Here is a 9,563-nt window from a genome sequence, read left to right as displayed (position 1 = left end):
GAATATGGAAATAATTATCTGCAACTTTGTTTTACAGCACCTTTTTTTATTTTAATTTTTTTGCAACAATTTTTCAATCAAGATCAGCCCTGATCATCAATACCATTTTTTTTTCTATTTTTTTTTTTTTAGGAATTTAAGAGTTTCAATGATGGTCTAAGTGCAAAAAGACCCTGAATTTTGTAATATAAAAAAAATCACAGAAACAGAAATAATTTTAGTACAATATATGCAAACTAGATTGTGTTGACAGGTATTATCACAGCCTTGAATATGTGAAATATGCAGTAACATTTTTTTAAATGTATTATTATTTGTTTAAATATACATCAGAAACTCTACAGGAAACCAGGGGAAAAGAATGTGATGCCCTTCATGCCAAATATGAGGAAACAGCTGAAATTTGGTGATGAACAGGAAAAACTGCAAATTTGTAGTCATGACTCAGAAATTAAGCCTTATATCTAAAATGCATGTTGTTTTTTTTACAGGATGGATGGAGGATTAAAAATGGTATTTTTAATGGGTGTCTTTAGGGCATTTTTGGTCACGATTTTTGAGCTGTTAAAGATTCTGATGTTAAAATGTCAAAACAAAACAGAATTTATGTGGTTGGCATTAACACAGTCAAAATAATAATATAAAAAGGAAACATAAAAGAAAACTGAAAAAGTCACAAAATGGCCTCAACAACCCCTAGGAAAAATGTCTTTTTAAATTAACATGGGATTAAAATTGTAATAATCGCATTTAACAATGGAAATCCTGTGATTAAGTGTGACTAAAAAAATAATTTCCGTTGGCTCCGATGGTTTTAATTTTCAGGTTTGAGTCAGTAGAATTGTGGGGCAGTGGGCCGAGCATTTAGTACAAGCATTGTTTCCATGAGCTGTAGTCCTCACGCTGGGCTTAACTTGTTTTCCGGCAAATTCTTCTCCACTCTCTTCTGTCTAAATCAAGGCCAAGCATATGGTCAGTTTTTCTGATGCATCCCATTTTTCTTTATTTTATTTCTCTAGCTTGGTTGGATGATCTATGCGGTACAGCTGGCTCGAGAGCAGGCTGCCCCTCGACGATAAAAAAAAAATCCTTGACCTTTAATATTAATCCAAAAGTGGATATTTTAATCATGATCATAAAAGGATCATAAACGTTTTTTTAGCAACCCGATATTTGCATGAAAAAAAGTCTTTAACATGTCTGCAGATGCTGCGTTGGACTTGTTTTGGCGTACGTGCTCTGGGTTTACTCAGTTCATGACACTGCTGTCGACAGTCTGGCTTATGAGGATCTGCGTTTTGACAGGAAGCTTTTAGGAACCTCGAACAGCCGATCAAATCCATGTGGGAATCTGTAACACCTGACACCAGAGCTAACACCAACAGCCTGCCACCAACTCACACGCTTTCATCTCCATTCTTAGCACACATGAACCAACAGACGGGCCTCAGAGATAAAGAGCTCATCTTCATTATCTCCCCGCCTGAGTGTTCCCCGTCACCTCGTGCATGTGTGAGATAACACACAACTGCTTTGTCCCCTACTGTAAGCGTGCTAATTCTTCATGAATGTTTGCAGAATATGTGGCACCAGGGTGTGGTACAGTATTTCCTGGGTTTGCACCATTCCCCCAGGCACACTCGCTCATGTACACTGAGTGATATAATGCTCGCTTCCCGGCCTCCGTGAGGTCCTCAGAGGCATCTAAGAACAGACACGACTTCAGTACGAGGTGCCAAAAAGCAACTGAGCGCTGAGGATAGAGCCGTGTCTGTCAGTCGACTCATGGTTTATTAATCCTATCACTAAAGCAGACGGCCCTAGGGAACAGCGTATTCTGGCCCAGAGGAACTGATACTGTGTTACGTGTTAGGGGTGTAAGTTAGACAGTATCAGAGTTGTTAGAAATAGGCTGTCTGGGTATAATTAAACACCGGGTAGAGAAAAGCATCTCCTGGACTTGCTCTGGTTTTATTTTGGACACATTTGAACCCCAAAGTCATGAAATATGGTTCCTGTTATGGTTTAGGGACGTTCGTGGATGAGTCACCTCTCTGAAATAGCTCTTTCTGGGTGCTAAGAATGATGGGAAAACCCTCACTTTTCTTCTTTTCATACCTGTGATAGCCTGAGCCAGGAGCTATGTTTCTGAGTTGTCTGACCATATATCCATAAAGCGACCATCCATTCATGCCATTCCTGTAAGTGTAATACCACAAGACCACCTTGAAAGATTTCTTCAGCCTTAGGGGACTTCACAATTAACTGATCAGATTTTGGAGGGTCAGTCTCTACCACAGGTGAAGGAGTTCAAGTATCTTGGGGTCTTGTTCAAGAGTGAGGGTAAAAGGGAGATTGATAGATGGATTGGTGCAGCAGCAGCAGTTTTGCGGGCACTATGCCGGACCGTTGTGGTTGAGAGTGAGCCGAGCTGGACGGCAAACCTTTTGATTTACCGGTTAATCTTCCTCCCAACCCTCACCTGTGGTCATGGACTCTGAGTAATGACCAAAAGAATACGTTCACGGATACAAAAGGCTAAAATGACTTTTCTCTAGAGGGTTGGGCTCAACCTTAGAGATTGGGTAAGGAGTTTAGACATCGGGAGGGAGCTAGGAGTAGAGCTGTTGCTCCTTCACATCGAAAGAAGCAAATCAAAGTGGTTCAGGCATCTGATCTGGAGGTTTTCCGGGCATGCACGGCAGGGAGGAGACCTCTGGGAAGACCCAGAGTGCGCTGGAGGGATGGTCTAGGAACACCTCGGGATACTCCAGCAGGAATTGGAAAGTGTCGCTCAGGAGAAGGATGTCTGGGTTGACTTGCTCAACCTGCTACCACCGCAACCCGGCCCCAGATAAGCGGAAGCCGATGGATGGATTTAAAGGAAAAAATGTAATGGTTGTAGGCCTTATATTCATTTCAGTTGTGAGTTTAATATCTAAAGAAGCACATGGGTAGATGTGCACATACAACCACTCTGACTCAAGGACAAACTCCTTGCATTTGGTCAAATGTCCAGATCAGATGCTGATATATTAATCCCTTGCTTGACAATACAAAATCTTAAAACACTTCAAGGGATTATCTTCAAACTTTGCACAAACGTCCACTCTGGCTCAAGGATGAACTGATTACATTGTGGATTTCAACAGTCATGATGTCATATGTTCATCTCTACTTTGTGGATGTGATTCACACACAGAGTTCGAGCTTGATCAGCCCTTTTCAAGTCCAGCCACAAATTTTCTGTTATTTGACTCGGCCATTCCTGACCATTCATCTTTTTGTCTTTAAACCATTTCTGTGTAGCTTTCGCTGTATGCTTCGGGTCATTTTCTTGCTGGAAGATAAATCTCCCAAGCCATAGTTCCCTTGCAGACTGAATAAGACTCCCTATATTTTGCCACACTCATTTCACCCTCCACCTTCACAAGCCTTCCAGCGTCGGTTGCTGAGGAGCATCCCCACAGCATGATGCTGCAGCCACAGGGATGGTGTGTTTGTGGTGATGTTCAGTGTTGATGTCCACCAAAGAAAGCGTCTTGTTTAAGGGCTAAAAGTACCATTTTGATCTCATCAGACCAAATAACTTTCTTCCAATTGACCATGGAGTCTCCAACGTGTTGCTTGGCGAACTCTAAAAGCTCTCTTCAACAGTGACTGTCTCTTTGCCACTCTCCCATCAAAGTTTATATCATCCTCTGACTTTTACTTTCAGTTACATTTTCTCTCAGTTGCTTGGGTTGTTCTTTTGTCTTCATGGTGTAATGGTAGCCAGATTACTGATTAACCAGTGACTGGACCTTCCAGGCACAGGTGTCTTTATACTACAATCACTTGAGACACATTCCCTGCACTTGTGTGATCCTCATTTCACTGACTACTAGCACCAAGTGGTTGGACCTCTGCTGAATTAGGTCAGTCACTTTAAAGGGGGTGAATATTTATGCAGTCAGTAGTCATAAGAGTTGACTGGTTAAATCGAGCTGAGCCAAAAGGTTCATCTCAATGAAAAGAGCTGAGTTTCCCATTCTTTCCAGAAGCAACAGAACCTTGCCAGAGAAGAAGATCGTGCTGACTGTATCCTGATTTCAGACACCGTTCTCTTTGCCCATGGATGGTGCTGCCTTCACATCAGATTTACTACTGTTCCCTAACCTACGGTGTGAGGTCGTGAACCCTCAGACTTTGTGCACTCGTGTTTCAAGCAGGCACCAGCCCAAAGAGCAATGTCGTCACATGATCAACGCTTATAGTGTGGTGTGGTAATAGCGTGAAGGGGGTGGGGGATACACATACATTTGGTATGAGGGACACATCGGCCTGAGTCCACCGATTTTACTGCTGCACGTATTCTGTCCGTGTCTTCACAACGTAACCCGATCCAGCAGCACCTCCTGTATCTGGAGCACAATTTCAGTACTGCCATTGGCTGCCGGGCTAAAATTAGCATATTGACCCCCGTGAAATGCATTCTGGGAATATCCTGTCTTTGACTTGGCCTTATGGGGCCAATGCTGTTTGTGGTCTTCAGATGCAGCAATGAGGTCATCGTGGAGACCTCTTCTTGCTTGCTTCTTCTGCCTTTGCAAAAATAGGCAACAGTATCCCTCCCTATGTGTGACTGCATGCCTGCAGGAGAATGCCTGAGAATGCCTGCTGCGGGAGATGTCATAACAGCAGCAGAGAGGGTTAATAGAGAAGATTCAAAGACAAAACACTCAAAAATTTAATCATTTTCTATTCTATTAGGACTAACTACCAGATAGCTGTTTGATTAAGTGCTTTATTTTGGCATTTTTATGTATATAATGTGTACTAAAGATGTATTTAAAACAGTAACAGAAGAAACACACATATAAAGTGTGTACCTTGTATTTATGTGACAACACAAGGAAGTAACAAGTTAATGACAAATGTGTTAATAGCCTCATGTAAGAGGCAGTTACATAAACCCAAGGACAATATCTTTGCTGTTCCTCCAATGACCTTCTCCTCACCATGAAACATCATGTGGCCAATGTCAAAATGCTTAGCATTTAACCTAATGTTCACAATTCATAGAAAAGAAATTGTTTTAACACAGTAGGTTGTTCAGTTCAATATGTAATGATGACCTTGATATGGCCTATAGAAGAAGAAAACTGTGCAAAAAGTTACAGCTAAGTACAGCAGTGTTTTATACAGAAAAAATAAGATTTGCGTGCATTGATAATGTTATTGCAAGATGCGCAATCGGCAAACTAGACATTATCAGGAGTATACAAATATGCAGGGATGAGGGCAGATTTACATGAGGAAGACAAGATTATTTGAGACAGCTGATTAGTGCAAGTCTGCATATGAAGTGAGCCATTTTACCAGAGAGAGCCTTTTTACAGTAGCTGAATTACAGTGAATGGATTACTTACACACAGCTTTAGAGTACAGTAGATGGATAAAATTTGTAGTTAGTACGGTAATTAGATGAATTAGTGCAAATATGCAGATTAAGTGAGGTTTTTTTTTTTCACCACAGTGAGCATTCTAATAGTATTTGAGATACGTTAAGAGATAGGGCAAGGTATTTTACACTGAACAGGGCAGTTATTTTTAGAAATTTTTATTTTCAAAGACTGTAACTGTTGAGTGGCCATCACAGTGACTCTCTGACTGTTGGGTGGTCATCAGAGTAACTCTGTGACTGCTGAGTGGTCTTTAAAGTAACTCAGTGTCTGTTGAGTGGCCATCAGAGTGACTCTCTGACTGCTGAGTGGTCATCAGAGTGACTCTTTGACTGTTGAGTGGTCATCAGAGTTACTCTGTGACTGCTGATTGGTCATCAGAGTGACTCTGTGACTGTTGAGTGGTCATCAGAGTGACTGTGAGACTGTTGAGTGGTCATCACAGTAACTCTGTGACTGTTGAGTGGTCATCAGAGTGACTCTGTGACTGCTGAGTGGTCATCAGAGTGACTCTCTGACTGTTGAGTGGTCATCAGAGTGACTCTGTGAATGTTGAGTGGTCATCAGAGTTACTCTGTGACTGTTGAGTGGTCATCAGAGTGGCTTTGTTACTGCTGAGTGGTCTTCAATGTAACTTTGTCTGTTTAGTGGCCATCAGAGTAACTCTCTGACTGCTGATTGGTCATCAGAGTAACTCTGTGACTGTTGAGTGGTCATTAGATCTACTCTGCGACTGTTGAGTGGTCTTTAAAGTAACTCTGCGACTGTTGAGTGGTCTTTAAAGTAACTCTGTGACTGCTGAGTGGTCATCAGAGTCACTCTGTATCTACTGAGTGGTCATCAGAGTTACTCTGTGACTGTTGTTATTAGAGCAAGTCTGTGACTTTTGGGGGGTCATCAGGACGAGATCCAGTGGGCACCAGTTATCTATTAAGTGATAGAAGGCCTTTGCTATGGTTAACTGAGTTATCAGAATAAGGCTTTTTAAAAAAGCATGATATAGAATATTAAAATATCATAGCACCAATTAGCTTTCCATCAGCATTACTGAGAAAGGATAGATTTAAAAAATGCTGTGCAAATGTGGTCAGTGGTGCTAGGTCTAGGTGTGTGTGAAGCCAGTTAACATGCTTCTAAAAATACAAAGATAACACATGGGAGTTTCTTCATGGGAAAGCATGCTTGTTATTGTCTGTCTGACTGCATGTAGACATTAAATCTATAGGCCTACGTGACACGGCTACATGTCTCTGTGATGTATAGAGACTGTAGGCTTAAACCAGCTGAGCCACAGCCATTGTGTCCATATGGAATACTCCATTGTCCTTCATATGCAGAGTAAAGATTAGATTTACTGATTCCACCTGTTCAATGTCCTCCGTCTTTCATTACTTAAGCTCTCACAAATCCAGGAAATCAAGTCATCTGAACCTTGTTCAACCTGGTCAGAGCGCAGAGACAGGAGAACGTCCACTGACCACCCTGGCACACACGCCCTTATTGTGCAACCAGGTATCAACAAATTAGTCTCACATATGTACAGCTTTTAACCTCTGGCCGCCTTTTCCATGCGTGCTTGATTCGACGCGGGTAACCCAACTCTCACATAAACAGTCAGTCAGCCTCGGCGCTAAGTCTGAACCGTCCTGCTCGGTGTGTCGGTGTGTCCCGGACAGCTGCAGCACCTGTTTACTGCCTTTACCACTCTGCAGGGCAGCTTTCTTTAATCTTAGTCAATGTCAGATTTTTCCCTCTTGTCTTTGTTTGAACCACTTAACAGTCCATAAAAGCTTTGAACCGTCACATGGGATTATTTACTTAAAGCTGCACTGGAAGCTTTTTAATTTTGGGTTGCATAAGACGTCAGGCTGTGAAGTGTTTAAGAGGAGTTATGCATCGTGAGTGGGTGCTTGGGTTCAAACGCTCTGCCCTTACAGTATGCCAACGTTTAGACGTGCTCTCTGCAGTTCTTTTTCCCTTGGAACAAAAAGCACATTTGCACTCCCAGGGTTCAAGAAACTCTTCCACTCAGCACCTGTTAGTGTTAAGCTCTGTGTAATAGATGAAGCACTGGGTAATGATTAAAAGCTTTATGGACCCATTAATGACCACAATAATGTGTTAATCTCCTCACATCACTTTAAGTACCACCTCATTTAGGAACCAATCAGTCCTTAAACTGATCAAAGTACAAGGCTACAGTATGCATTCTCATGCATTGCATTTTGTATTTGCATTTTCAGAATGATGATCATATTTAGATTTTGTATGGTCCAGTATTTAAAAATGCAGATGTTCTACCATTTTCTTTAAGGTTCTATAGGGTCTATATGTGGACATATGAGATTATCCATCTTTTATATGTATATTAATTCTCGAATTTTCATCCAAGCTCAGTATCCATCAAAGCTGTTCTACACTACAAAGTGGCTAGAATTGGATAGAGATGGAAAAACATGGTAAATAAAGACAAAAAGGTGCAAAAATACATGGGAAAATGGTGAAAAGCTGTTAAAAAGAGGCAAAAATGGGTTAAAAGAGACAAAGATGGGTCAAGACAGGCAAAAAGGGGCAAAAATGGATGGGAAATTGGTAAATGTGGTTAAAAGGTGGAAAAATGGATAAAAGAGGCAAAAATTGGTCAAATGTGGTGAAAAAAGGGCAAACAATTAACGGGAAGATGGTGAAAACGGGTTAAAAATGGGTCAAGTAAGGAAAAAGGGGGCAAAAAAAAGGTCTGTAAACAAGTGGAAAGGGGCAAAAAAATTCAAAGGGGCAGAAAATGGGTAAAGAAAGGCAAAAAGTAGCAAAATGGATGGGAAAATGGTGAAAAGTAGTAAACAGGTGGAAAAATTTCCAACAAAGAGGCAAAAATAGGTCAAATGTAGTGAAAGGGGAAAAAGTGGAGACCAAAATTGAGAAAAGCAGTTAAAAATGGGTTGAAAGAGGCAAAAATGAGGCAGGAAAGGTAATGAGGAGGCAAAAAATGGACATTAAAATGGTAGAAAGGATCAAAAACTGGTTAAAGGGGCAAAAATAGATCTTGAAAGGCAAAAAGTGTCAAAAATGGTTTGGAAAAAGATGGAATAGGTTTAAAAAGTGGCAAAAATGAGTCACAACAGGCAAGAAGTAGCAAAAATGGCTTGGAAAAATGGGGAAAATAGGTAAAAGTGGATAGATTTGGATAAAAGAGGCAACAATGGGTCAAGAAAAGCAAAAAGTGGCAAAAAATAGGGAGGAATATGTTGAAAACTGGTTATAAAAGGGTTAAAAGAGGCAAAAATTGGTCAAGAAAGGAAAAAGGTGCAAAAAATAGTTTGTAAACTGGTGAAAAAGGCAAAAAGAATTTGAGGGGAAAAATTGGGTAAAGACAGAAAGTGGCACAATGGGTAGGAGAATGGTGGACAGTAGTAAACAAGACGAAAAATGCCCATCAAAGAGTCAAAAATGGGTCAAATGTGGTGAAAAGGGGGCAAAAAATTGAGACAAAAATTGTGAAAAGCTGTTAAAAATGGGTTGAAAGAGGCAACAATGGGGCAAGAAAGGCAACAAGGGGGAAAAGAATTGACATTAAAATGGTTGAAGAGGGCAAAATTTGGTTAAAAGAGGCAAAAATGGGCCACAACAGACAAAAAGGGGCAAAAAATAGCTGGGAAAATGATTGAAAATAGGTAAAAAAAAAAAAGGGGGGGGGGGGGGTATTTGGATTAAAGAGGCAACAATGGGTCAAGAAAAGCAAAAAGTGGCAAAAATTGGGAGGGATATAGTAAAAACTGGTTAAAAATGTGTCAAGAGAGGCAAAGGGGGGCAAAAATTGACAGGAACCTGGTGAAAAGGGGCAAAAATTTGTTATTGGGGGGAAAAAAATTGGTCAAAATGATCAAAAAAACAGTTTGGAAAATAATGAAAAATGGATGGCTACAATGTGGAAATGTAAATTCAAAATGAGCCGACATTGTTCATGATATGGTCATGTGTCTCAGTTTCAACATCTTATATGTTGTTTGTGTTCTATTGTGAATAAATTATGAGCTTCTGAGATTGTCCAATCAATGCATTCTGGCTTGTTTTTTACATTTTATACAGCATCCCAACTTTTTTGTGACTGGGGCTGTATCT

This window comes from Cheilinus undulatus, linkage group 21 (genome assembly GCF_018320785.1).
Source record: "Cheilinus undulatus linkage group 21, ASM1832078v1, whole genome shotgun sequence".
Lineage (NCBI taxonomy): Eukaryota > Metazoa > Chordata > Actinopteri > Labriformes > Labridae > Cheilinus > Cheilinus undulatus.
This window is presented reverse-complemented; position numbering follows the sequence as displayed.